This window comes from Tympanuchus pallidicinctus, unplaced genomic scaffold (assembly GCF_026119805.1).
Source record: "Tympanuchus pallidicinctus isolate F22 unplaced genomic scaffold, pur_lepc_1.0 scaffold1, whole genome shotgun sequence".
Lineage (NCBI taxonomy): Eukaryota > Metazoa > Chordata > Aves > Galliformes > Phasianidae > Tympanuchus > Tympanuchus pallidicinctus.
Window position 1 is genome coordinate 60,430,715 of NW_026294618.1, and position 27,796 is coordinate 60,458,510.

At 39.4% G+C, this 27,796-nt stretch overlaps 1 protein-coding gene across 3 annotated transcripts in view; it reads left to right on the forward strand.

Annotated features, from left to right (window-relative positions):
- Nucleotides 1-291: 291 nt before the first annotated feature.
- The window catches only part of RGS17 (regulator of G protein signaling 17), a 67,643-nt gene continuing 40,138 nt past the window's right edge, over nt 292-27,796 (forward strand). For 2 of the 3 annotated variants that reach the window (XM_052694543.1, XM_052694562.1), the window contains exon 1: nt 292-468. The gene's annotated coding sequence lies outside the window, so the exon portion shown is untranslated. Of the gene's footprint in view, nt 473-27,796 lie in introns of all 3 variants that reach the window. The other variant, XM_052694553.1, reaches the window with a different exon arrangement.

Sequence of the window (27,796 nt, forward strand, 5' to 3'; positions counted from 1 at the left end):
GGTGCCTGACATCCAAAAGTTATTCAGGCACTACAGCGCTGCACTCTTCTCGCCTATACTACAAGACTTGGACAGCATTCTATAAACCTTTGTCCATATTTGTTTTTCCCCTGTTTGGAAACATCAACGTGGGACAAGAGCTAAGACTGAGCGGGAGCGCAGAGGGACCGGGCCGTGACTCACCCTCCGGGGCCGAACGGGGAAACTCCCGCTGCCGCCGGGCTGCGGTGGCAGAGCGCATGTGCGGAGGTTCCCAGCCTCCGCTCCTCGCACCCTCCCCTGCCTGCCTGCCTCTCTCCCGCCCTTCCTCCCTCCAGCCGCCCTCCTCCCTGCCCGCCGCCGTCTCCGCTCCGTGCCGGCTGTGGGTGCTGAAGTTGGGCGGATGGCAACAGCCCTGCTCCGCTAGAGACGAACCGCCGCAGCCCTTCTCGGGATCGCTGAGCGCCAACTGCACGCAGCCGGGCGGGGGTGGGTAAGGCGCTCCGCTTGTGTTTGAGCCCGCACCGCGTTGAAATGGCATCAAAATGTCTGCTTTGGAGTGATGCTCGGAGCGGGGGGAAAAGAAAAAAGAGGAAAGAAAAGAAAACAAGACAACAAAACGCAGGGGGGAGGGAGGGGGGGTTAATAGGAAAAGAAGAGAGGGAGGCGGGAGAGAGGGAGGGAAAGAGGATGGATGGAGGGCGGCGGAGTGCAGCCGAAAATGCGTTCAGCGAGGGGACCGGCTGTATGTCAGTGTGAGTGTGCGTATGTGTGTGCAACAACGGGCGGCTGCAGCGCTGAGGCTGCAAGGTGGTGTTTCTATGTGTGTGTGTGTGCGTGTGTGCGCGGCTCCGTGCCCGCGGTGCACAAAGGGGTGGGGAACCGTACCCGCCGGCTCTGCCCGCTCCCTCCTCCGCAGCCCCCTGCCTGTGTCCGGGGTGCCGCGGGGATCTGCCGGGCGATGCCGCGGGGATGCGCCGCGCCGGGCGATGCCGCCCAGCGCGGGCGGGGGGAGCGGGCCGCCCCCGGGAAAGCCGTGGGCACGCGCTGGCGGGGTGACAGCCGCCGGCTCGCGGTGAGGCAGCGCTCCTCCTGCCTTTCCTCTTGCTTGACCTTCCCTCTTGTAAAGCGGGTCTACTTGGCGGGAGGAGGGTGGGGAAGGAGGGAATGATTATTTCTGTTAGTGCAATTAATATTTCAATCCGAGGAGCCGGTGTGAGGCTGCTCTGAACACAAGAGCTTGCTTTCCTACCCCTCCTTCTCCCCAGTCTCGCACTGGGGAGCCCCCGCCGCCGCCCTTCGGGGCCGCACCGCCCTCCGCGGCACCCGGGCGGCACCCGCCGCCCCCGCCCGCTCTGCCCTGCGGCATCGCCATCCGCCGGCCCCGGCCTCCTTCCTCCCCGGGAAATGTCGGAGGGCGGGGGCGGCACGGCGGCAGGAGCAGGTGGCGGGCGCGGCCGGCGGGGCAGGAGCTGCTCCCGGTGCTGGCACCGGCACAGCGCACGGCGGCGCGGGGCTTCCCTGCGCCCGGGGAAACACCGGCTGCCGGCGGGGCGGGGGATGCTGCCGCCCTTCTAGCCGCCGAAAGCCGCTGTGTGCTGCTGCTGCCGCTGCTCCCGCGGCTCCTCACTTCTCCCCGGGATGAAAGCACCCGCAGTTAAGAAGGCTGAGGTTACCTCGCTTGCTCGTCTGTCAAGGCTGTGTTGCACAATTCATAGCTGCCTCTTGTTGATTCCTAGGGAAACCCTACCCACACTGCCTGACTGAGAACTGTCAGAGGCATTTAGGATTTTCAATATTTGGGGTCCTTGATTCTGTATCACTGATGCATGGTATAGGTTTGCAGCTTTTGCAAAATGGATGAAATCTCAAACACCCTGCTAGGTAAATGTGAATGAGCTGTATATCGTTTGGCAATGCTATTGTAGGTAACAGGTGATAAATAGCTTTCCACAAATGTAATATATACATGCATTGCAAATTTTGGGAGTTCTTTAAAGGAAAATAATCCCCATTCAAATCAGTGGATGCGAGTGTCACCGTCCTGACGTAAATCACCGGAGAATCTTCCTGAGACCCAAGCCAGTTAGGCAAACAAATTATTTGACCTTTATAAAGAGATGGTATTACTGTTATCCCTGATATCAAATATTTATTTTAATTTGATTCTGTACTCATAATAAGCAGAGTCCTAATAAAAGATGCACATGCTCCACCCCAGTAAGTTTGCATAGCTGAAGGCTATGAGAGGTGCAAGTATTTACCTCTGTAAAATACGTGAGAGTCAGACAGTGAATGCTTTTCTCAATCAAGGCCTTAGATCCTTCCAAGTAGCCAAAATAGGAAAATAATTTGATTAAAAGCATACGATCAAATGAATTGCAGTAGTGAGTTGCACATTCAGTCCAATATCCTGGCTCTGACTGCGGTCATTAGCAGATACCGAAGGGAGAAAAGCATAAGAAACAGAACTGGTATGCAGTGATTCTTTTTCCTACTATGCTTTCAAGTTCAAGCAAACTGTAGTGCAGGGATTTCTTAAACTGGAGCTTGCTTCCAGACCGTCATATTTAATAAGCCCCTGACTTTCTCTACTCCCTTTTCTTAATCCATTTATACTTTGGTCTCAACCACATTCTGTGGCAGTGTGTGCCACAATTTAATTATGATTTGTGTGAAAAAGTACTTCCTTTTGTTTGCCATGAACCTGCCGTCAGATAATTTCATTAGGTGCTCTTTAGCCTTCATATATGACAAAGGCACGCCCTGTGCCTGAGCAGGTGCTGGCAGTGTCCTCACAGCAGTGCAGGTCCTGCACTGGCAGTTTGGGTCCCTTCACTTTGTCTAAAACTAATTGAGAAGAGCTGCCTGGGACTCTAAGGCCATCTCAAACCCTTGGTCTTTCTGTTGAAATATATAGACAAGAATAGTCTTTCTTGTTATTCCAGGTGGACATTTACAAACAAAAAATTGTCCCAAACCCATGAACTCATTTCAAAGAGGCACTGAAAAGCAGTCTGCTGAAAATTAACTCCCTCACTGTTGATTGAAAATGAAGTCTGATTAACAGCAAAAATTTCCATCCTAATCATCTCTCCTTACCACGAACAGAAGATAAAATGTTTTATTTTCAAACTACAGCATTTTTCAAGAAGTATATACTGAACATAAAATGGAAGCTGCATGTGAAGGGGAATGATATGTATCCATGAACTCTGCACACTGGGATTAGCATCACTAGTAATTCCTTTGCATAAAGTTCATTTTATGTGAGTGTGTGTATTGAACGGTGGGCATAGTTTCAAAAGTAAAGTTTAAATCTCCCATAAAGTTGAATTGATTTGGAACAGTTGGATTGATGTGGCACAAGGAGTGCTTCTGAGGTTGAATCATGCCTAGGGAGCATCGGTATTGATGAAATTGTTGTAATAGAGAGTTTCCCTGACCTCACTGCTAGGCCACACTTGAGTCCATCACAAGAGTAATATAAGAGACTAGAGAGTTACAGAAGCACAACTTGGACCCAAAGATCCAGAAACCAGCCATGGGCACAACTTGGAACAATCCACAGCAAATTGTGGTCAGGTGGAGAACAGTAGAAACTCACATAATTTGAGAAATCTTTCACAAACAAAAACAAAAACAAAAAACACTGGTGGCCTCAGGTGCTGTAATCCCAACAGTTTGAAGGAAGAAGGGACCAGGTGGCATTGTTACAAAGACAGTATAGAAGGGATGTCAGTCTGACTCTAGCCAATCTTAAATGATGTATGAGAATGGTTTTCCACTAATAAATGGCATATAGGTGTTTGTACATTTATGCATGCATATATAAGTAGCAAACATATATATGTATATAAACTTTCTATCGTTAAAAAATGCATAAGCTTGAAAAAAGATTGCAGCAAGATTAACGAGATTAGACCTTTTTCTACTCCTGTATTGAGTGAATGAAACCACTTTCTTGTATGCTTCACACACGTCTTTAAAAACTTAGCATATGGGGATTCCTGTGGGTACTCACAAGGTCTAGTATATAAAGATGTATCAGCTCTTACAGAGGTATTGGTTGCAGTTCCATTAGCTCTCTTCTGATCACATCTCCATGCTGTCAGCTATGGATTTATTTTGCACTCATACCAGTGTTTCAAGTTTGGTGTTCTTAATGAAAAATACATCCTCACCGTATTTTGTAGCGCTTGCTCTGTGAATATATAAAAAATTCTCTAAGAACATAAAATTAATGTGACAATTAGCTTGGCTTAAAATTAGTTGAAAATGAAATTTAGCATTTCTATTGACCTCTTGTTTGTCCTAAGTGGTCCTGGTAATGAAATAATGTGATCAGACTTTCCATATTGTTAATTAATTAAAAGCTTGTGCATAGGGTATAAAAACAAATGAATAGATTAAGTCATAATTAAGTTTATCTATTTATGGTTATAGCTAATGGCTATAATGATGCAGGCTGTAAGCAGGCCTGTGTGAGTGGCTTTGCAGGCTCCTGAGGGGTGCTACTCCTCTCCCAAGGTATGGAGCCTGTCAGCTCTGCACTGCAGCAGGTGCTGCCAAGTGGGACTGAGCCATGGGGCTGTGTGAAAGCCAATCCCATGGGCAGGCTATTGCTTCAGAGACCTCTTGCCCGATAAAAGTGGGTGTCTCTACCTGAAGTTGAATATCTGCTTTGAGAAGGTTTCCCTTGGCACTGCTGCTGCTTCTAATGTGCACAAAGGAAGCAGCCATGCAGTGTAACTGTGGCAGGGACCTACGAGAACACTTAAAGTACACAACCAATGATCTCATGGTCTGGACTGCTGCTCCTGCCAAACCACCACAAACCCGGGCCGTGGCTAACAGGGGTCCCCTAAGCCAAAGTAGGGGCTGGGCATGCTGTTGTGCTTCAGCATCTTTGCACTGCTCTGGTGATGCAAAATAGATGAAAATCCAATTTAAATGACTGATGTGCTTTGAGTAATTTGTGCTCTTGTACTATATTAATTAATCTCAGCTTAATTTTTTTTAAATATAGGATAAATCAAAGTGACACAAACTGATTTAATACTGAATCTATAATATCTTTACGTTTTTAGTGCTAGCTTTGTCTTTAGTCTCCTTGTTTATAAAATGTGGGTAAAATGCTTTGTATTTTTCATACAATCTCAATTTTCATACATTATTTATTTTGTAAGCAAATGGCAACGAGTTCTTAGAAATCATAAAATTTCTGGACAAAATGTATGTAGGCAATTTGCAGGTAGGGAAGTGGAATAGAAATAAAATGTTAAGAAAATCTTAAATCCTAACGCCAAGCATTAGATACTGCAAATTACACTTAAAAACACTCAGACATTTTAAAGATGACTGCTGCATAATCCTCCATACAGAAATACAAAATAACTTGCCTAGTTTCATCAGTGAGAAAGAAAGTAAATTAGAGAGTGATGCATTAACAAAGCTATGCAGCTTCTGCTACCAAAGCAGCTTCCTGTAAAGAAAAGCCTGCCCCGTGTTTGCTGAAATATAAGGGAGTACTCACAAGCTAGACAACTCTATAGAGTCCCAACTCTGTACGTGCTGCCTGGGAGAGAATGAAACTAAGAAAATAAAGTCTGTGAGAGGAGACTACTACTCTATCATGGCTTCCTACTTTAACAGTCAGTTGAATATGCCACTTTGCTTTGTAATTTTAGCTCAGTGCAAGTCCAAGCAAGACTTTCTGTTAGTCTGTTTTGGGAAGGTCGAATATCATTTGGGCTTTTTTGCTGTGTTGTATTTTGCTATGTTATGCTTTACTGTGATGTGGTATGCTGTAACAACGTCTTTGTTTATCAGCAGCTCATGACAGTTGCAGTAAAATAATCCCTTGTGTTCATAGATAAAGTAATTAGACCACAGGAATCACAGATGAAGGCTGTCAGGTTATCCTTAGCACAACATTCTTACGCTTGTTACAATTCAGACAGCTTTCAAATGAGAGAGCTCAAAATGCAGGGCACTTCATGAGGCAAGAGTTCTGCCACTTGTAGATACATTATGGCTAAGGCAAGGAGCTTAAGTCCTTGTGTTGCTCACAGTACCAACCAGTGTCACAGTATACACAATGATCTCCAAAAAGCCTAAATAAGAGGGAAATATGCAAAATATATTTTAATAGTGTGGTTATTATACAATGAGAGTGACGTTCTGAAATTAGAAATTTGGCAGTCAATCTACTTTATTATGGTGCTCTTACCCAGTACTGCAAGCAGCTCCCAGTCTCCATCGTTCATACTGCACCACATCTTTGGGTGGTGTAAATGTGCCTCTCTCAATTGTTTGCATTGTATGAAAATCAAGAGCAGTGAGTAATAACTTCCTTTACAAGGGCTTCACAAGAAGCCCCAATTTAATGAACGTAGGTGGGAAGTGTGTTCCTGATTACTCAGTATCCAAAAGGTAGCTTTGTTTCCAAGTCTTAATGTCTTAAGAAATGAAAAAAGCTCTAAAATATTAATGAGATTCTTTCACGGCTTTCAAGATGAGTTTGAGAAGAGAGGAGTGAGATGTGTAACCTATTTTTTTTGTCATTCATTTACAGTGGCTTAAAAGTATACCCATGAATTATTTTCATGCTTAGCTTTACTTCATTGGAATGCAGTTGTCATATAATGATCTGATAGTCTAACTCATTCGACTTGATGTATCTCATAATCTGGTAACAAGTGTTTAATTTGTACTGTTTTTTTTTTTCACTGTTGTATTTATTGTGTTCAAAGATTTTTATCAACTCTTACTGTCTCATACAATGTGAAAAAAATGATAGTAATATTCAGATCTTAGCTGCATGACAAGCATCATGCTGACCAGTTTCAGATTCAGTATCTGATTAGTACATATGTAAATATGGTTCATAGAGCTACTATAAAAAAGTCAAGACAGTACTGGTGTAGTGAGGGTATAGAAAAGAATAAACGGAACACCTTTGCCCAGTGGATGTAGCAACTTCATAAACTAGAAAGTTATGAATGTAGCAGCTTTGAGTGATCAGCACCTTTACAATTAGGCACTGCTCAGTGATTTAGTATACAAAAATTGACTGTAGAGAAGTCTGACTGTTTATGGGATTTGTTCTGTGCTCTGTCTGCAAAAAAACCATCCTGTATCAAATATCTGTCTTAAAGTGCATGTCTGTACTGCAAATAGTAGTGTAGGGCAGAGAGATCTGACATAAATTGAACACGGGAAAAATCTAGTTAAAGCAGCACTTGTATCCTGTGTAAGAAAATGTCCTTATTTTACCTCTACTGTCTGCATGTTATCTCACATCCTGCAGCACTCAGAAACTGAAAAATCCACTCCTGGACTTTTTTATTTTTAAAACGAAATGACTCCTCAGAGCATTTACCATGAAATATGTTTCATACTCTTTCAGCCATTGTCTTAGCTCTTCTTCAACCTGCCTCAATTGATCAATATCCCTCTTCATCTAAGGACTTCCCAACTGTGTTTCAGTAGCAGTCAGTGAAAAATACTGTAGTAATGCGGCTTTCACATGGCAAAGATTTCAGTTTTTTATAGGTAAGGAAGAGCAGCTCTTCTGGGTACAGGACTGCATTTAGCACTTCTTCTACTTGCCATAACTTTCAATTCTTGTTAGATTCCCAAGTTATGACCCTGCAAAAGCAAAAAAACAAAACAAAACAAACAAACAAAAACCAACAAGAAAAACAGAAGCTTGAGCTTGTGCACCTGAACCTGACCTGACCTTCTATGTATGGCATGGTTAGAGTGGTCCCAGATCCAGAGACTTGGCAGGCTTTGGCCTGCAACCTGTCTTCTCTGCTTTACATTAGATACAACCAAAGTAAACTCCTGTTTGCTGTGACTTAGTTACAAATGGGTCTAGATCACCTTAAGTTGATGATTTGTCCTTGTTGGCCTGCATTACTCCTTCAGTATTTGCCTACAAACATCATCATTAGCAATTTGTATAGTTCCTTCTGTTTTGTTCATAATTTGGGGAAGGTAGTTAAGTTGCATATAAGAACGTATTTCTGAAGTATCCAATTAGAAACACACCTTTTGCACACACCATTTTTAATTTCAGTCCAAGATTTTTCAGTTTTTAGTGCATATAATTTTTACCAAGTTCATTTTCATTACATTTATTCTACAGTCACAGTGTTATGTATACTAACAGAAGTCAACTAGTTTATGTTGAAAATGTAGGCATCAACTTCAGCCATCAAATTGGTAACCCTATGTAAAATACTAATATAAATACATTTCATTAATCTAGAACATATCTATCTAGCCTCATAGACTGTATTTACCATAGCTCATATAGAATGCTTTTAATTATATGAAGTTTGCTCTAGTCCCTCAAATTAATATTACTATCAATATTCTACCAAATCTGTGGGATGTGGTGGGTATGGTTTTATATTCAATATTCATTTCTTTCAAACATATCACAGAGAAGAATTCTTCAAGCATATCCAGTAAAAAAGTATAAAGTTTAGGAAAGGAGAGAAAGGGGACTGGCTCATATCTGTGCATGATATAATGGAAAAGTTAGATATACTTTCTGTAATTGAATTCTGATGAGCTTTTTTCTTGACTGGGCTTATAATGCTCAGACCTGGGTTTACATAATTGTAAGAGCAGGTGACATTTCAGAATCTTTTAGCAAAATAGAGTTCAGAAATCTCCAAAAAGTAAAAGAGAGGAGTTCTGTCCTTCATATCATGATCTTGAGAATCTAGACAATCTAATAAACTCTGAGAACGTATACAGAACACATCATGAAAAGGCTGTCCTTACTAAGGAAGTGTTTTAAAATAATTGTCTCATCAAGCCATTTTTTTTTTCTGCAAACTTACTGTTTGAATATCTGTGTTACTTCTGCATTATAGGACATAGTAAGCAGCACTGCTATTTCATGGAAAAGAAATACAAATGGCTATTAATTAAGTGATTCCTCAGGATGACACAGTAAAATACTGGCAGATGCAGAAACTGACTATAAAAGGAAAAATTAGTTTTCTTGTTAATTTAAAGAGTCAAAATTTAACACCAAGAATCTTGACTCACACTTCACTTGACAGCTTTACTTTTACCAAAATAATGCAGGTATGTAAAATATCAGGGAGAGCTTAAGCTACAGAAAATCTCCTGAACAAAACTGGAAATTTGCATTTGACTCAGAAGTTAGTCTTTCTAATCAAATGACCAGACCAAAGACTATGTATTTCCATCCTGTGTCATTACACTGATGCTTTGCATGTGTAACCTGATTATCAGCGCTAAAAGCATTAGTTATGGCCCTGTTAGAAAAACATCCTTCAATAGGAAGCATAGGTTTGAAAGGTTGAGCAATGTAGCCCTACATCTTGTAAATGAGAAAGAGAACAGGGAAACATAACATGATATTTCTTGCACAAATCTTCTGATATTTGGTTCGTCAGTTCTTTTTTGTTTTGATTTTGTTTGGTTGGTTTGTTGTTTGTGGTTTTTTTTTGTTGTTTTTTTTTTTTTTTTGCTTTGTTTTGGTTTAATTTTATTTTATCATTTTGTGTATGTGTGATCCATTAAACTTATAGCTTTGTCTTAGATAACTCTCCATACACAGAGCGTATGGGAAATACTGAATCACGGACTGAACCTCTGATAGACCACCTGAGGCGAGCAATGAGTCAGCCCTGGGAGCACAGGTGAAAATAACTCACCTGTACTAGTGGAAGGGATGGAGCCTGGCTCCCCCTCTCTTAGACTCCCATTTAAGAGCTGACTACCACTAGGGAAGGTTCTGTTTTGGAGATCACTCCTCTTGAAGTCTTCTCAGTGAGCCTAGGACAACGGTAAGCTTTCTGTTCATTCTTCTTTAGTGTGGTAACCTGTTTAGCCTAACTTTCTTGTATGTTTCTTAATTATAACATTCATTGATTATGCATAGAGTCAGTAAGATAATACCTGTTCTAGCTTTGTTAAGTGAAATATAAAATAATTTTATACACTTACCTGCTGGTAGCTTTTCTGATAAAAGATCCTGTGTGATCATGGTTATAATGCACACCATTTATTTTATTTTTTTATTGCTCGTAACAGGAGGGCTGAGAGTGAATTAACTAGTCAACTCATGCTTAATTCTACTAACAAATGCACAATACGTTTTCTAATCCTAAATTACTCTCAACATTAACAACAGTGTAGGTTCTTCAACTTGATCGAATCTTGGCTTAGGTGAGATGCTTTAATCAATCTATATCAGCATATGTATTTTTAATTTAGCTTCAAATATTTTGAATAAATTGCCTTGCGCTGAGTGCAGAACACATCCATGGACAGTGGCATAAGTCAGTTTTTCCAAGATGTTTGCTGTGGAGTGTTCTGATAGCCCAAGTAAATATAAAGTAGTTTATTTGTTAGTGAAAAGAAATAAGTTACTCCGTGTCCCTTTAAAGTTAGGGGAGGAGGGGGAAAGTTTCATTGAATTCATGTAAAAATTATTTAAAATGATTTTAATATAGGAAGACTACACTTGTTTGAGAGAGTAACTTCTTGCAGACTGAGCTGTAGCTGGAATTCAGTTGGTGTAAGAGTTTTAAGAGTCCAGATACTTCAATTGCTGTTAACATATAAGGCATTTTTCCATTAACTTTAATGGAGTTCTGTGTCAGAAACTTTTCTTACATGCAACGCTAGCTGTCAGTCATTTCAAACATGCGAAGAGCTGTTAAGTAGAAACTATTCTGCTGGGCAGTGAGATCATATGCAGCAAAGGGACTGAATACTGGAGACATCCTGATTTTGACCCTATGCTGTGAGATATTAACTGGAATCACCTGAAGACAGCATTTTATGTTTTAAAACAAAGCTAGAAGTATTAATACAGTAAACTTTTTCTTTTAAATGTGTTAGACCTCAATCCATGTAGGTAAGAGACTGCTTTAAATTGTGCTAGAGTCTTATCCTCTGAGGGTAAAGAGCATATGCAGCAGGGTGCCAAGGAAATCGACTGCTATTGAACCAGACTGGAAGCATGTGCTTGGCAGCTCTCTGGTTTAGGCTGCTTTTTATTAGTATGGCCAATTCCAGCAGGTGGCTTAAGAATAGTTAAAGGAGCACTGGAAAATAAGAGCATAGACTGGAGGGAATGCCTTGGCTAATTGCATCCAAATCCCCAGCTGCTTCCAACCACCAGTTCTTACCTTTTTGTTCTTTTTCAGGATCAATTTAATGTTAGAAGCAGGAAGGGTTTTATATCTATTCTTATTCTAAGAGTGTTCCAGAGATCCAGTTGATAACCTTTTTCTTCTTTCTTGTTGTATTTATCCAAAGACAGCTTATTCCCCATTTGTTCCTTTGCAGTCATCCATGTTAAACTGGTCTCCCACCCTTCCATTTGTCCACCTAACATAATCATCTTCCTCCCCTTTAATATTTATGTCCTCATATTGCTCTTAAGATCAAGTAGACCACAAGATGGAGGGAATCCTCAGAATGTGAAATCTGTGTATTTTGTGAAGGAGGAAGACTTAAATGCCATGAGAACAGTTCTCCTTCCATTCATCGAAAAACCTCCTCCTGATTTTTATCTATGGAGTTCAGTGTAGTAGGAATGTGATAGGCTGTATGACTACTCCATAAACATCCTCTCACTCTTTTATTTAAAGGCGGTCCCATGGAAGGTACAGCTAACATCAGAAGGAAGCTTAGAATTGTGTCACTTGAGTTTCAGCACTGACACAGAGCCTTCCTTGCTGTAAATAATGGCCTGCGCTTTGGCCACAATAACAGCATGCAGTGCTATACATTTGGGGCTGAGTGGCTGGATGACTGTGAAGAGGAAAGGGACCTGGGGGTGTTGGTTGATGCTCGGCTGAACATGAGCCAACAGCATGTCCATGTCACCCTGGTCTGCATTAGAAGTGGTTTGGCCAGCAGGAGTAGGGAGGTCAACATCCCCGTGTACTCAGCACTGGTGAGACTGCACCTTGAATATTGTGTTCAGTTTTGGGCCCCTCACTACAAGAAAGACATTGAGGCCCTGGAATGTGCCCAGAAAAGGGCAATGGAGCTGTTGAGGGGTCTGGAGTACAGGCCTTACGAAGAGCAGCTGAGGGAGCTGGGATTGTTTAGTCTGAAGAAGAGGAGGCTCAGAGGAGTCCTTATTGTGCTCTATAACTTCCTGAAGGGAGGTTGTGATGAGGAGGGGTTTGGCCCCTTCTCCCAGGAAACAAACAGGACAGGAGAAAATGGCCACACGTTGTGCCAAAGGAGATTTAGGTTAGGCATAAGAAGGAACTTTCACTCCGAGAGTGGTCAGACACTGGGATGGTCTGCCCAGGGAGGTTTAGTAAATTATGGTAGCAATGGTAATGGGAGGATGGTTGGATTAGATGATCTTGTAGGTCCTCTCCAAACTTGTGATTCTGTGATTCTAAGAGTTGTCTTTACACCTAAGCAAAGGTTTGAACTGAGAGTAAGCATGACATTTCCTTTATTCTGCTTACTGTAGTTTAGCTGAGTACTGAGAAATACTCAGCTCTGTCTTAGGGCAAGGACCTCACTGCAAAATGAGATTTGGCCAGGCTTAAACTTATGAAGGTTGAACAATGATCAAATGTCTGATGTGATTAACAGGCACCAATGCCTTCAGCAAATGCAATTATAACTCAGCCTCAGTTTATTTTTAATAGTTTTTAAAAGAAATTGTATTGTTCAAACAAACATTAAAGCCTTTCAGAAATCATCTAAATTTGGCTTCTAGACTGTTTCAGACTTTGAATGTTTTTCACTGCTTCTGAGTAATGCTCAAGGTTGGTGCTATTAACACATTTGAAAACACTTTCATCCACATCTCCTTCCTAAGATGTTGCATGGGTGCCAAAGTAAAGGGCATGCGTCATGAGTATTATCTACATGTGTCAGAAGAGAGCTACCCCAAGGTTGCAGATATGAACGCACAATTTGTTAAAGGCCAGTCTGGAAGTTAGGCATCCTAAATAAATATTTGGAGACAGCGCTGTGTTGGGCTCAGTGATCAAGCAATGAGCACTGGTCTTTTGTGTGTCCGGTGACTGTTTACTCCATGAGGCTCAGTGGCTGAGCCTGCCAGGCCCTCTTCTACAGGAAAAAAAATCTATTCTTGTTCTCAACACAGTGGTGTGAATGGAACATGGGATCCTCTCACCCATACAACTGAGTGGAACACTTGATTTTTGTCCCCTCATAAGCAAAGCTTCTTAATGGCGAAAGTAAGCCACCACAGCACCTGTTTATTCTGTCTACAAATATAATCTGCAACTTCCCAAAATCAAAAGTCAGGTGTGAATTTGTACAAAATATTGTCGTCAGAAATATGTAATCTTTGTCAATCTCTATCCAGAAGTCATCAGTCATAGTATAATTATAACAAAAATGTTGTAAGTTAGGATGAAGATGGGAAAACAAAATTCAGGAAGTTTTGAGACCTTTTGATTGTCTTTGAGAAGTGTCCATAACTTCTTCAAAGTAGTAATGGGAATGGTAAGATTAGAAGTAGATCTGTAGAGACATGATGATCAGTGGCCAGAGATAGTTGCTGACAATTAAAGTAGTCATATACTTTTTTTTTTTTTTTTAAGGTGTTTGATGCTCCTGCATCCTGAAAAATGAAATTAAAAGTATTTTCAACAAAAATATCACACAATCACAGAATGGCCAGGGTTGGAAGGGACCTCAAGGATCATGAATCTCCAACCCCCCCTACCACGTGCAGGGCCACCAACCTCCCCATTTAACACTAGACCAAGTTGCCCAGGGCCCCATCCAATCTGGCCTTGAACACCTCCAGGGGTGGGGCATTCACAACCTCCCTGGGCAGCCTGTTCCAGCTCACCACTCTTGTAGTAAAGAACTTCCCCCTAACATCCAATCTAAATCTCCCCTCCCTCAACTTAAAACCATTTTTCCTTGTCCTGCTCTTATCTACCCTTTCAAAGAATTGACTTCCTTCCTGTTTATAGTCTCTCTTAGGTACTGAAAGGCTGCAATGAGGTCACCCTGCAGCCTTCTTTTCCCCAGGCTGAACAAGCCCATCTCCCTCAGTCTGTCTTCATATATCATGGTGCTTTCCCACAAGTCTGTTCCAGTGAGAAGACGTGTTATTCCAAATCAATAACTGCAAGGTAAACCTATCAGTGTTTTGAATATAGAACAATGGGCATGAGCGTAGGCCACCAGCCTAGCAGAAAAATCTGCAAAAACTTACTTTATGACGAAACATGTGGAATGAAATAGAGTTAAATTGAATTGTCCACAAAACTACAAAATAATTTTCTTTCTGGAAGAGGAAGTGCTTGAATCAACTTCAAATAAACAGAAGTTTATCCTATTCAATAAGTGAAATTAAACTTCTATTGAGATGCTAACTACAGTTACGTTGTCTGGCATACAGCCCTTTATATGATCTGAAAAACTTCTTATTCCACAGTCTCACACATCCACTGAGAACCTTTTGCCTCTGGGTCTCCACCTGTTTCTCTGCCTGCGTCTTAAGGCAAGAACTTGAAAAGCAGGAAAACTAATTATTGATATAGACAGTCTACTGAAAGATTTAGGCTGTATGTATACTTTTGAACTGTATATCCGGGTTTTCCAGGTAAAGAAACAATTCTTCAAGAGTGGAAATAATAATCTGCAGAACCTGAGAGATTGACAAAATGTTAGAAGAAATGCAGAGGTGGCTACATTGATGCAAAAGCATGGAATAGGAGAGTAAAGAAGTAAAAGTAAAGAGCATAAAGCTGGGAGGACAATAATAAAGCTGAGTGTGAAGAAAAGACCTTTTGTTGTAGAGATAGGAAGGAGAGATTTCAGATTTCTGGAAAAAATGAAATATTTCAACAGATGAAATGATGGAGAGAGGAATCAGTGATTGAGGTGTCTAAGTCTTCTAATGTATTGCAGAGGTAATTCACACAGCACTCTTTCCTTCCTGGAGGCAGAAATACCTCTAAAAGCAAGGTGCTCATTGTGACTTTGCAGCCACAGTTTTGTGATCTGGTATTTGCAGGCCAGCTCTGCAGGACCTAGTAGTCCCCACAGTGTGTTAGAAACAAAAGGATGCATTGATTTGGTTTTCTCATTTACTCATCGTGGTAAAAATTCCAGAAGTGTGTGATTTATCATTTTTGATTTTTTTTTTTTTGTTTGTTTGTTTTGTTTTGTTCTGGCATTCTGGTTGGGCCTCGGTTTTAGCTTTAGGAATTATTCTCATGTTTAGTCCTTTTTGTTATCTTACAAAAAATGTGATCACATGCAGTAGGACTAACATATCATAATATGTTATGTATATAATAATAATGTTGTAGTATGTTATAATATGTATAATAACATATAATACATAAATGAATAGCTGAAAAAGGTTGTTTTAACTTTAGAGCTGTTGTTCAAAACCATTGAATTCTGAAGTCTATTGAAGTCCATTCCTGGGACAAAGACTAAACCTACAGTAAATTTACGTGCAACAAATACCATGAAAAGTTCTCTTGAAAGACCTGCACCTGAGTGGGTGTTCAACCTGAATAGACATCCTAAAATATACTTATTCTTACATAGAAGTTTTACACTTGTGTGTTTTTTTAAGCTTCTTAGTAGAAAAGCCATTTTAACCCTACACCATATTTTTGTCCTCTTCTGGGAGCTATCAGACAATTTTGAAATTGTTCTCTAGTGGAAAAAAAAAATTATTTTTAGCTTGCCATGTAAGTTCCCCTAGTCTGTGAAATTACTGGTATGACAGGAGGCCACACATGAGAGTGAAAATGTTGTGATTGTAGGACTGAAACTAATAATGTACAATGTTATTTGTAATTGCATCCAGGATTTCTTAAATACAAACAGATCCACTATTATGACTTTGTGCTGCACTGTAGTTTAGTGAAATGCAAATCACAAAGTTTTACTAGTTATTTTTTTTTTCTCTGGTTATCTACATTTCTGATGTAACTCTCATTATCATCTCATCTCAGAATCTTAATACTCTACTTCAAGTCCTAGCTAAACTATTTAATAAAAAATGAAAAACTCCTTTCTGTTCACCCAACAGTCAATCTTATAACTTATGTTGTTATATCCAGATGTAGAAAGCAAAGTTTAGTGCCAACCTGTGCAAAAACGGGTCTTGCTTTTGCATCTTTTGCACCCCCTAGTTGTATACCTGCAGACAGTTACTTCCACTTCGATGGCATCTATGCAGAAGTAAGAAGTCCGGAGTCACTTGATTCAAACTGGTAAGATTTTAAAGTCATAAATTTGTTTCATGACATTGAAAAAATATTTTATGCAAGAAGAACTGAAGTACATTATTTCAGAACCTCTAACTCCTGTTCAAGGAAGTAACTTACTAGAATTCAGATGGTAAGCAACAATTCAGGCTTCAGTTTTAGGATAGCCCTCAGGTACTGGGTCATGCTTTCTCTATATTGTTGGCTCTCTCTGATCAAGTTGGCATGGTAGGATTTTGGGATGTGAGAGCAGAGAAGATGAGCACTGAATGACAAATAAAGAATCAGTGTGGTCTGTTAGAGGAATACAATGGCTTACACAAAGGGAACACTTAAAACCAAGTTGCAGTAAGGAACAGGTTTTTGTGCTGAATTAAAATTTCATGATCTTGATTGCATCTGGTGCACAGAACTTCAGTTGAAGAGCATGCAAATAACTTTGTATGAGACTAAGAGACTGACCAACTTTTTAAAGCCTCCCACAAAATTTACACAAAAGCACCAAACCAGGAATAAATGAATAAATGGGGAAGCAACATTCCTATCTATTGCTTCAGTAACTTAGATGGAAAAGGACACACCATTAAAAGAGAAAAGGTTATAAAAGCATGTTACTAGACCACTAAGTTTGCCTTGTATGTTGCTGTAAAAGCTAGGAATCATCAGGTTGAGTGTTCTGAAAGCTTCCCTATTCAGCAGGGCACAAAAAAACAATTCCTACATTTTGTTATGAGTCAAGCCAGCAAGATGTTTTTAATGGGCTTTCAGGCTTGATTTTTGAAATATCATAGGGTCACTTATGGTAAAACTAGAACAAATAATAGCATCTGTCTTGAATGTAGCCATCTCCGCCCCATTACACTATAGGAATGCCATTAGAAGTGTCCCAGCTTTCCTGTACTGTCTCTCTATTAAGTTATCTTCCAATGTGATAGCATTCTTACCAGGAAAATTTGCCAAGCACATCTAAAGAATGATTAACTGTTTATATTGTATTTCAACTTTATCAACTAGGGCAGTTTCTAGTTGTTGTTGTTTCAAATATCACATCAAAAATGATTTATTTGCCCCATTTCATAAAAACAGCCTCTATACCTGAGGGAGGGCCATCCTTGTTCTATATAGGTTAGTATAATAGCTATTTTTAGTTGGAAGTTTATGGATTGGTTGCTGTAGTACAGAGAAAACCAGTTTTTCAAGAAGCTATGGTATATGAGGCTTACTTGGATTACTGTGTTGGATTACTTTTTGTCAGAATATGCAGTTTGAAAGTGTTTTGTTGACACCTGTCCTAAAGCAAACATGCCACAGAAACATAAGCACCTACTGAATTACAGTGAAGTAGCATAAAGGAGGATGGAGTAAAGGAAGCAGGTGGAAAGCAAGCAGAAAATGCTGAGACAGCTGGCAGAACCACCTCTGAAAAGGAAAACAGGGTGAACACCTGCAAGCTCCTGCATCACGGCACATGTCATCTTCTTGAGGAAGGACTGTAAGCTATCCTCTGTATTTGCTCGGGAGTAATCCTGACTCATTTAGGAAAGAGTGTATCCAAGCTTGAGTTCTGATAGAAAAAAAAATCACTTTGCATCTGCTTACATTGCAGTTCTCAGTATCTTCTTGATTATCAGAAAAATAAAGCATAAGTCTGAGTCCTACATTATTCCTTCATTCTTCACCTGAATAAAAAAGCAGGGGTTATCTATTCCAAAATAAGAACTTTGAATTTAACTCTCCCACCATGATAATAATAATAATAATTATTATTATAGAAGCAATTTGACAGTATCTAGTATCAAATGTGTGTAATCCTAATTGGAGAAATTTGGGCAAGTCAACAACCTTGTGCTTGAATCCTCACTCAGGATTTTACTGTATAACTGGAGGGAAAAAAAAAAAAAAAAAAAAAGATAAAGATTATCAACAAAAAGAAAACAACTGCCTTCTGCATTTGCTTTCACATTTATGTGACAAGTTGTAGGATACCACAACTCATCTTGCTTTCAGTGTTATTTGGAAATCTGATAAATGTCTCAACCCTGAGATGCTTATGAAAGCTCTGTACAAGTGTGAAATGATGGTTTGTAGTGCTTAAAGCTACTTTTTAACAAATTTCATTATTAAAATGATTAGCCTTTGATGTATGCTGTAGCTACTGTTTAAATTCCACTTCCCTAACAGCTCATGTAAAGCTTACAGCTCACTATTCAATTTCTTGTTTTATAGTACCAGTTTATACAGTATTTCAAGTATAATGGTAAAGGGAAAGAAAAGAATAGATATATTTATGATTCAACACTGCTAGAAAGCACCTGTCTCGTGAAACAGGTACTGAGAAATCTCTCAGTCTTTGCAGCAGTGACTGCATAACACTCAGTTTTGCATCTCTTTTGTCTAGACAGGAATCCTTCCAGACAGGTCATGTGCTGAGATGTAATCAGGACTAAATAATTTACTGTAATATTCAGTAAACTTGATTGTGGTCACTCTTCTGTAGCCAAGGACAGGAGTAATCATATGGTTATTTATGATTCTCACGTAGATTTATTTTCACATAGGTGTGTGTAGAACCTCAGAGAAATAAATACCTGAAGAATTTTTTTTTTTAAAGATGCAAACCAATAAAAAGTCTCATAGACTGTTTGCCGAGATCACTGGAAAATGACTGTCAGTATAATCTTGACATTAAAGCAAAACTAGGAATAACAATTTGTGTCAGCTTTGAACTTTACTGACTGACACATAGACTCCTCTGCTTGTACTAACTGCTGATGTACTGTTAGCCAGTAAATCTTGCGCCTCAGCGTCTTTTACTGCTAGATACAAAGTGCATTTCCTAAACAAGTGTAATCTCATACAAGAGCAAGCAGCAGTATGCTAGTCAAACATATCTTTCCCATTGATATGTGATTTATTCATCATTTTCTTCTTGAAAATTAAAATTGAGATCAATGCTAATGTCTGTCCATTTGTTATGGCATTTTTGTAGACATCTAGAGAGTTTCATGCTAATGATTGGCCATCTCCTTCTGGACAAAACCAAGTGACAATATGACTTCCTCCAACTTTTCTTGGACATCCTTATGACTTTAGAGACTGTCAGGTTTAAGCTCAAGCCGCATTTACCATCCTGAGCTCTACCTCTATAAATGAAGCAATCCTGAAAGGAGAGCAAAAATCATATGTTAAAAAGTATGATTGATTCTCTTCATGGCAGATGAATGGAGAAAAAGGGAGAAAAGATGTAACATCCTTTGTCACACAGCTCCTTTCCCACAAGATAATAGCACTTCAGTAGCATTATAATTCTCTGTGTACTGCATGACTGTTTGAAGGGAGAATTAGGTTAGATGTCAGGAATAAATTCTTTACTCAGAGTGGTAAAGCACTGGCAGTGCTGCCCAGAGAAGCTGAGGTGCCCAGTCTCTGAAGGTGCTCGAGGCCAGGCTGGATGGGGCCCTAGGCAGCCTGAGCTGGTGGGTGGCAGCCCTACCCACAGTAAGGGGGATTGGAAATAGATGATCTTTGAGTTCGCTTCCAACCCAAGCCATTCCATGATTCTATGACACTGCCTGACTATTCAATACTACATGACTGAGGAAAGCCCTGGCTTTCCTTCATTTTGAGTAAAGGATTCCATTCTCCCAGACCAATGGTGTGCTTGTCTGCTGGAGTACTCAAAAAGGGATGAGCCAATCCAGTCGGGTAGCCCAGATGTTTGTAACAGCAGAGATTAAATTGTTTGAGTGTCTAAATATTATTTTTCTTCTTATTATTATGAGAAACATAGAATAACTAACTTCTTAGCTAACATGTATTTGCTAGGAAAGAGTACAGCCCAGTGCCTTTGTGTCTACTCGTTGCCATTCAAGTATAATTGTTTACAGTGGAAAAGCTTTGGTGATCTAAAAAGCTTTTGTTAGTATCTATATTATGTTAAATACATAACATGAGGGAACACTGTTTTCTGTTGTTAAATAACTATGTATACCCCATGGAATAAATAGCAATCAGTTAATCAGAAACAAATTTAAGGTATTTGTTCATGTCATAAAAATCAAGATTAAGCACAAGAAATATTCTAGATTTATTCTCTAAAATTAGGTTGCTGTGGCATGTAGGATTTTTTTTTTTTATTATTGTTGTTTATTTGTTTCCAAGTAACCATTTAAAAATTCTATAACTTTAGTTTTGATTTCTCCTCTCAATTGTTTTCCTATTTTAATCACACCACAGCAGTTTTCCTTATTCAAATGGAAGCACTCGGGTTTTTTTCAGCTTGACTGCTGAGAGTATGACTTTTAAACCTATAAAATTAGTGGTTTAGATGCAAGTGGAAAATTGGTATTATCATAAAAAGACTGTATTCCACTTTTAACTCGCAGTGTCTCTAAGACCTAGGTGACACAGTGTCCTGAAAAGCTCCAGCCTAGAAGAGACAGGAACGCTCTTCCCATCTCCTGAGCTTTAACATTTTCCAAAATGTTTCTGTCCTGAATAGCAGAAAAATCTGCTCTGACGTAGCATTCCTTCCTGGGTAGAAAATCTGGAAATTTGTTAGGATTAATGAAAACTGATTTTTTAGAATCCTTTTATTCCAGTTCCGAATATAAAATACCACTACGTTAGTGAGGTATGTTGGCAACTTCCAAACTCTATTTCAAATAAGATTTTTTTTAAAGAGGACATCTGTCAAAACCAATTGCTTCAACAGTCAGTTTTGTTTTTGACAAATATGATCTTTTCTATTTGAAAAATTCTGACCAAGTCTATTCCGGAATGACATGGGAATTGGCTATCAGTTGGACACTGTGCAGAAGAAATATGATATTTGCACTACCCAAGCAAGCTGTTACTGAAGGCATAAAATTAAGGTGATGTTATACAAGGCAGTTTCTTTCCCAGAAAAAAATCTTGTAAGCACATAAAGCGTTACTGATTTTGTTTGTTGTGACAGCATGGGGAACTAGCATAGCCAAATTGGGATTGCTTCATGCCCTGACTGTGGAAAGCATCTGCACTTATTAATATGTCCTCCACAGGACAGCAGTATATATCAACATGCATAGTGTCAGTGGCCAAAAATTTGGAATTTTACAAGAAAAGGGAGTCATCAGCATCTCATTCTCATGAAAAAGAAAAAGATATATTAAAAAAAATTAAAAAATAGATTTCCCTTTACTCGTGGAATGTTCTTAGTGATAATAGCATCCAGTAAGCAAGTTAAATTCTGCTAACTGCAGGACTACAGAAAACTATCTAAGCATACACAGTCACATGTCTTCCTGTTCCTGTTGTAATGCCTTAACAGAATAATTTTGCCAGTTGTAAATCAGCCTTCCCTATGAAGCTCCACATTCTTAGGCTAAATTTTCAGGAGAATAACACAGGTGATCTTTGCTGCTACTGTACCTCCCACCACCCTTGCTACTGCCACAGCTACCTCACTAGAAGAGGAGGTGGAAAGGTGCAGAGACAGCAGTGGTGCTTGCACCAGGAGCTCTATTTGTGGAGGTGGAAGAGGTACAGTGATAAGAGCAGAGCAAAGGAATCTGGTACAGGTAGGATGAGCAGGAAGTTCTGTAGTCCTAGGGTGCAAAAATGAGATGGCTAAGAGATTTCAAAACCATTTCACCAATAAATCTTTTTTTTTTTTTTTTTTTTTTTTTTTTCTTTTCTCCTAACACAGATGGGGACAAATGCAGCCTCCTTCTTCAAATCCAGCTTTCTAGCCACAGCCATACAGGGGCAGATATAATTAATCTTTTCCTTATGCACTTGAGAGTGCATTGAGTTACTCTTTCATTCTCAACTTCCCCCCTTGTTCCCTGTGGGGAATTTATTCACTGCTACTTGCTTTGAACACCCTAATCAATATGTTTCAAGAGAATCTGAATAAATTATGTTTGGAAATTGTGGTGAATAATTCTTTATTTTAAAGAAATCAAACTATAATTGAGAGGGAACGCACCATGTGTAATACTGACTCAGAACTGAAAAAATGGAGAGTACCCACAGATACTTAACTCACTAAAGCAGTCCAATATTTAATGGGAAGGTTTTGGATCAGGAAAACAAAAACATGGTAGGTACTCCAGTTTTTAGCACAGTGGAAGCTCTTCTTCCAACCGCAACAGTAATAATTGTCTACTTTGCTTGGATCTCACATTAAATTCTGTTCTTGTCAAGAGGACAAGAGATCACTGTCTCTCTCAAAATATAAATGATAATACTTTTCTGACTTCAGATCAAAAAGAGAACATGAGTATCACTGTTACAGGAATCCCCTGTAACTCCCATAATTAGTTAAAATTCTTTATTTCATCTTGTTTGTATGTGTACCATTAGAAATGGGGAGGGGAAGAGAAGGGAAGGCAGAACACTAGGACTGTAGCAACAATAAATGACTTGACCCAGCTCCAGCACAATTCACTAACAGCCTACCAAAATGCTGACTGAAATGGAGACTGCAGCCTCAAATAGCTGAATGAGAAGAGGGTAGGCTCTGAGAAAGGGTTTTCAAGGGTGCAGTAGTGCCTGTACAGAGCTGCTGACATTCCTGATTTATGCAGAAAGACTCAGGCTGACTGGCACTGCAGCAGAGGAAGAACACTTGCAAGAAAGTCCATGGAGTGTTTACATTTACCACTGACCAAGGAGCTCCAAATTTGGCCTGTTGCTACTAACGTGACAAATAATAGTTTCAATATAGAAAATTAAAAGTGTTGTGAGTAGAAAAGGACTTGATCCAACAAAATTACTCTTCTGGATTGATTAGTGTAACGCTGAGTCATGGCCTGAAAGTGATTGAGCACCTGGTGGAAGGCAAGGCTGACCCAGGGGAGCTCAGATGCATTCAGTGCACCTGAGTGATAAGAAGGGGTGGAGCCAGGATCCCACGCCTCATTTAAGGGTCAGCACTGGAGGTAAGAGCATCTCTTGCTAGAGATCCTTGCCTGCCTTGGGTATTCTAAAGGTAAGCAGTCTTTTTTCCTTTGTTTCTGTATCTACAGCTGTTGCATTTGAGCTTGTTCTCATTTTCTGCTGCCTAGGATTGTGCTACTCTGCTGTTATTTCTGTACTTTCCATCCTGTTATAGCATAACAATTAGAATTTGTTAAGCCTATAAGGTTGATAGGAGTGGCAGTGAACTTTTCCAACTCCTTTGGCTCTAGAACAGGCATTAACTTGAGCAAAAGAAAAAGAAAAAAAGACAATATTCCCAGAGTGGAGATCTGTAGTATTAAAATAATTTCATTTCAAATTGTTGAAGTAACTCTACAAAACTTTTGAACTGGTATTCAAAAGTACTGAAGCATTATTTGAACAACTCTGACCAAAGCATTTCAGATGCTTGTTGCAGAAAAGTGGCTCTATACTGCACCAGGATATCCTATACCTGCTGTTTCCTATGATGCGCTTTCACTTTTGAAACCTTAGTGATACATTATGTGATTTAGGTAGAAAGGAGAAAATAGTGTATCATAGGAGATAAATCTAGCAAATACTCCCAGGATTTGGAAAACTGATGAATCGTGACATCAGTGGTGGAGGCGTCCTAATGTTGAACTGGAAAGCTGGAAAAGGGGGAGGGTACTCCAACCAGGAGGTTAGAGCAAAACCAGCAAAATCTTTCCACTGCTACCATGCCCCTTAGTAACCTATAATACTGCAAAAAATGTAGTTTTTTCCAGTGATCACAGGGAAGTTTGATTATTCTTTGGCAGAATCAGGTTAAATGTTATTTGCTAACCTGCAGCAAGGTGTAAGTACTATTTCTGTGGAATCTTCAGCATTTTTTCAGTTATACAACTAAAAAATACCCTCAATTTGTCTACCTGCTATCATCACTAGCATTTTGTTTGTGTCTTATTTGCTAGGAAATAAATGCAGTTGCAGTTATGAATCATACCAAGTAATTCACAAGTGATTCAGATCACTGCAGGTTATTTGGAAGTTTTATTTGCAGATAAGCCTGTAGGATACCTGACAGCTTTGTGAGAGACCAAACTACTAGTACAGAATGGTGAGCTACATCACCTATGCATTTTTCACAAGCTGTTTTTTGTACAGTTCAATTAGTTATGTTGGAGCAAATAGTATCAATGGAGTATTCAGCTTCTGAGTCTTCATCACTTTCATTAGCTAGCTTCATTCAGTTAATCTGTAATGATTAATCAGCTTGAATAAAGCTCCTGGAAACATTCCCCTAACCACTTCCTGTTTGTGTCTCATTAAAACACTGTCTTTATATGATAGGGAAGGGTGGCAGATGTGTTTACATGCAAATAGAAAAAAGAACTCTCCCTTGTTGCCATATTTCTCTCCCAGTAAGAACTGCTTATGGAGTTAGCCCCTACAGGAGAAGCTCATTCCAAACATCATCATTAGGGGGACTCTCACGTGTTCATAACAGGGGCTACATGGGAGATGCTTACCACAACAAGATCATGGTTCAAAGCATACTAGGAGCAACGAAGATCATTCCCCTAGCTTTAGAGGAAAGAAGGTGCAGATCATCCTCCACTGGGAACCAGAGTTCTCTCTGGAAATGGGGAAGGCTTCTGAAGAAGATTCAGATATGCTTTCCTTTTGGCAGGAATTGAAGCTATCCAAAAAGAACTCAGGCAGGAGCATTCATGTTTCAGGATGTAGACAACACTGAAAAATCTGACATTCTTGTTATTCTTGCTAACTTGAGCAGAGATGGTTAACCACAAGGCTATGTTGAAAGTGTGGGAAATACACAGAAATGAGCCTTGGAAACAATGTGCTTTTGAGCAAGGTATTGCATATGCAAGTGAAGGTGGAGCTTTTGTCTGGTTGAGCTACTAAAGACAATTTTGGGTGGGTTTGTTTTAATATTAAAGTAAACTTGGACTGCTGTTTGAGGCAAAATTCTTGGCCCACTAAAGTATCAGAATTAACTTTGCAGTATGATTGTTGATGTGCAAAGGAAGTGCCCCTACCTGAAATTCTGAATGAGAAATAGGAATTTGATACTGTAGACAGTGAAGAAAAATATAAAATGCATTTTAAATGTAGACTTGAAGCATTCAAAATTAATATGCAGTAGTGTACAAGTAATGCAGATGTGGTTGCCTAGCATGGAAAAAATGACGGAGCTGTGTTAGAATATGCTGTTAGGGAGAATATGCAGACATCAAGGAAAAAATGATTAATGCAAGGTGGCAATCTGACTGAGTGCACAGGAGATAGTTTGCTATCAGTCCTGGACAGCGCTGGAATAAAAAAATGACCAGGTTATTAGCTGCAAATATATGGAATCTCAGCTGTCAGTTAAATGCTGATGTCACACTAGTGTAGTGCTGCAAGTGCTAGAAGTACCTCAGAAGGAGAAGCAGCAGACAGTAATGCATAATAGGAAACAGGGTTTGCATGTTGGTCTTTTCCTCTGTTAAAGGACAACTAAACAATGAAAAGGTGATACTAGCAATACAGCTGGGGAAAACTGTTCCTGTTAGAGCTATCATCACTCATACCTTTTTTTTTTACATCAGCTATCCTTCCTTCAGAAGAGGCTCCAGGTGGAGTTTCAGAGACCTCTGCCACAGAGGGTTCTGAGGGTGCCACACTGGCCGCATCACCCCCATTAATTTCCATATCCATAAATTCTTCCGGGCACTGTATGGTAGTACTTCTCCACCAGTTGTCTCCAAATATAATTGAGTAACTCTGCTGGGATTTATCATTCTTCTTGCCTATAATGTGTTATGAAGCCACTTCAAGAGGTGTTTGTTAGAACAAGCAAGGACTAGGAGATTGGCATTAGGCATGCTGACATATGTCAAATGTGCTAAGAGGAAAAGCTGAGCTTTGACTTTCCAGTTCTTCATTTACTGAATATGCCAAAACTTTGCAAAAGTCATAAGTCAAAAATAAAACAACATGAAAGCATCTCTAGTTTGAGAGCTCTTGAAACTAAGCAGTGTTCTCTCTTATTGAGAAATGCTGTCTTACATGTCCCTGTGTGAAGTCTCTGTTCTTAGTTATCATTGCACTTAGTTGCACATCTCCTGTCAAGAAGTACATTGTAGAGATCTGAGGCTACACAATTGTGTTGAAAATTCATCTTTTGCCTCAAAGAATATTTTCATTTATTTGGCTGGAACAAACAGTGATTTTTGCTTAGTAAAAAACTTAAAATGTCAAAGGAATCTGATTCACATCTTGCAACCTTAGAAACCATCCTCCCAAAACAACTTTGTGTCTAATACGAAAAATGTAGATAGTTTTCCAGTAATTAAAATTAATTCCAGAGTTTCCCAGCACTCTTGCACATATCTTTTAAATAATGGAAACAGTATCTAGCCATCTAATTACTCTAGATATAACTTTTTTATGATTCAGACAGGAAACAACTTAAGTAGATTTCACTGTCTAGAGGAAATACAGTTCTTTATGCAATGCACTCTCATTTATTTAAACACTGTGCTACATGTGATGAACAGGTGCTAAGGAACTTCTCTCATGGAATCTATAGTCTAGCAGTAAAAACAGGAGGGCATCAAATAGTCTGCGCTGCCAGTGAGCATGGAGTTGGTAGGAAGAGGAGTGATATACTAGACACTGTATCAAGCTTTGTTTAGACATCTCTGAAGACAGCGTTCCAAGAGATGTCATCTGTTGATCTTTTGGGTGCTGTTTATCCAAATAATTCCACTCTACCTCTTTGCATACTCAAGTGCAAAAGGTATTTGAGTGTCTTACTGTACAATAATATAGTTGATGATTGTAAATCAGATAATGCTAAGCAAAAGATTAGAGTTTCTAAGTATTCAAATTTGGCTAGATGTGACACTTTCATACCAAAATTTGTATGTTCCCAGAGATTAGAAAGGTTTCAAGTTTCCATAACATGTTTTTTTTGTCCCATCCATTTGAGAATTAGGATTATTAATTTTTAATAATGGCGTGATAACTAGACTTGGGTTATGGTAAATCATGAAGGTTATAATAAATCATGAAAGCAGAGTAGCTTCAAGTTTAAATTTTCTAAAAATAAGGTGTTACGTATCTTGTATACAACACATTTTTGAAGTTCCCTTACAAGTGGTCTTCAGAAGGGTTTTCTGGCTTTTTTTTTTTTTTTTTGCTCTTTTCTAGGTAGCAAATGATTTGCAATTCTTTTTCTCTTCTTCAGCTTTGAAACAAATGCAATAGCGTTGCAGCATTTCCTTATCACACACTGCTTCAAGAATAGCATCATACTCTGAGAGGGGGAAAAAATATTTTCTGGAAAATTACTTACTCTTGGTGCATGAATTCCAAATTCAAGTATCTTTTTCCAAGAGGGAAAATAGTGGATTCTTTCTAGATAAACCTATATTTAGCATTTGTACAGATGCTAAAATAGTAAACTAAAAAAAAAAAAAAATCTACGTTATTGTTTTTCTTTGTTCTGAAATAATATGAATATTGTCCGTACTGCACTAGCTATCAAATTATACAGGAAGGCATAATTTATTCTTTTCAGTTGGCAAACATGGAATAACATGGGTAGCTTGTTATGAAAATTTGTTTACTAGTATGGTTGGAAATCTGTA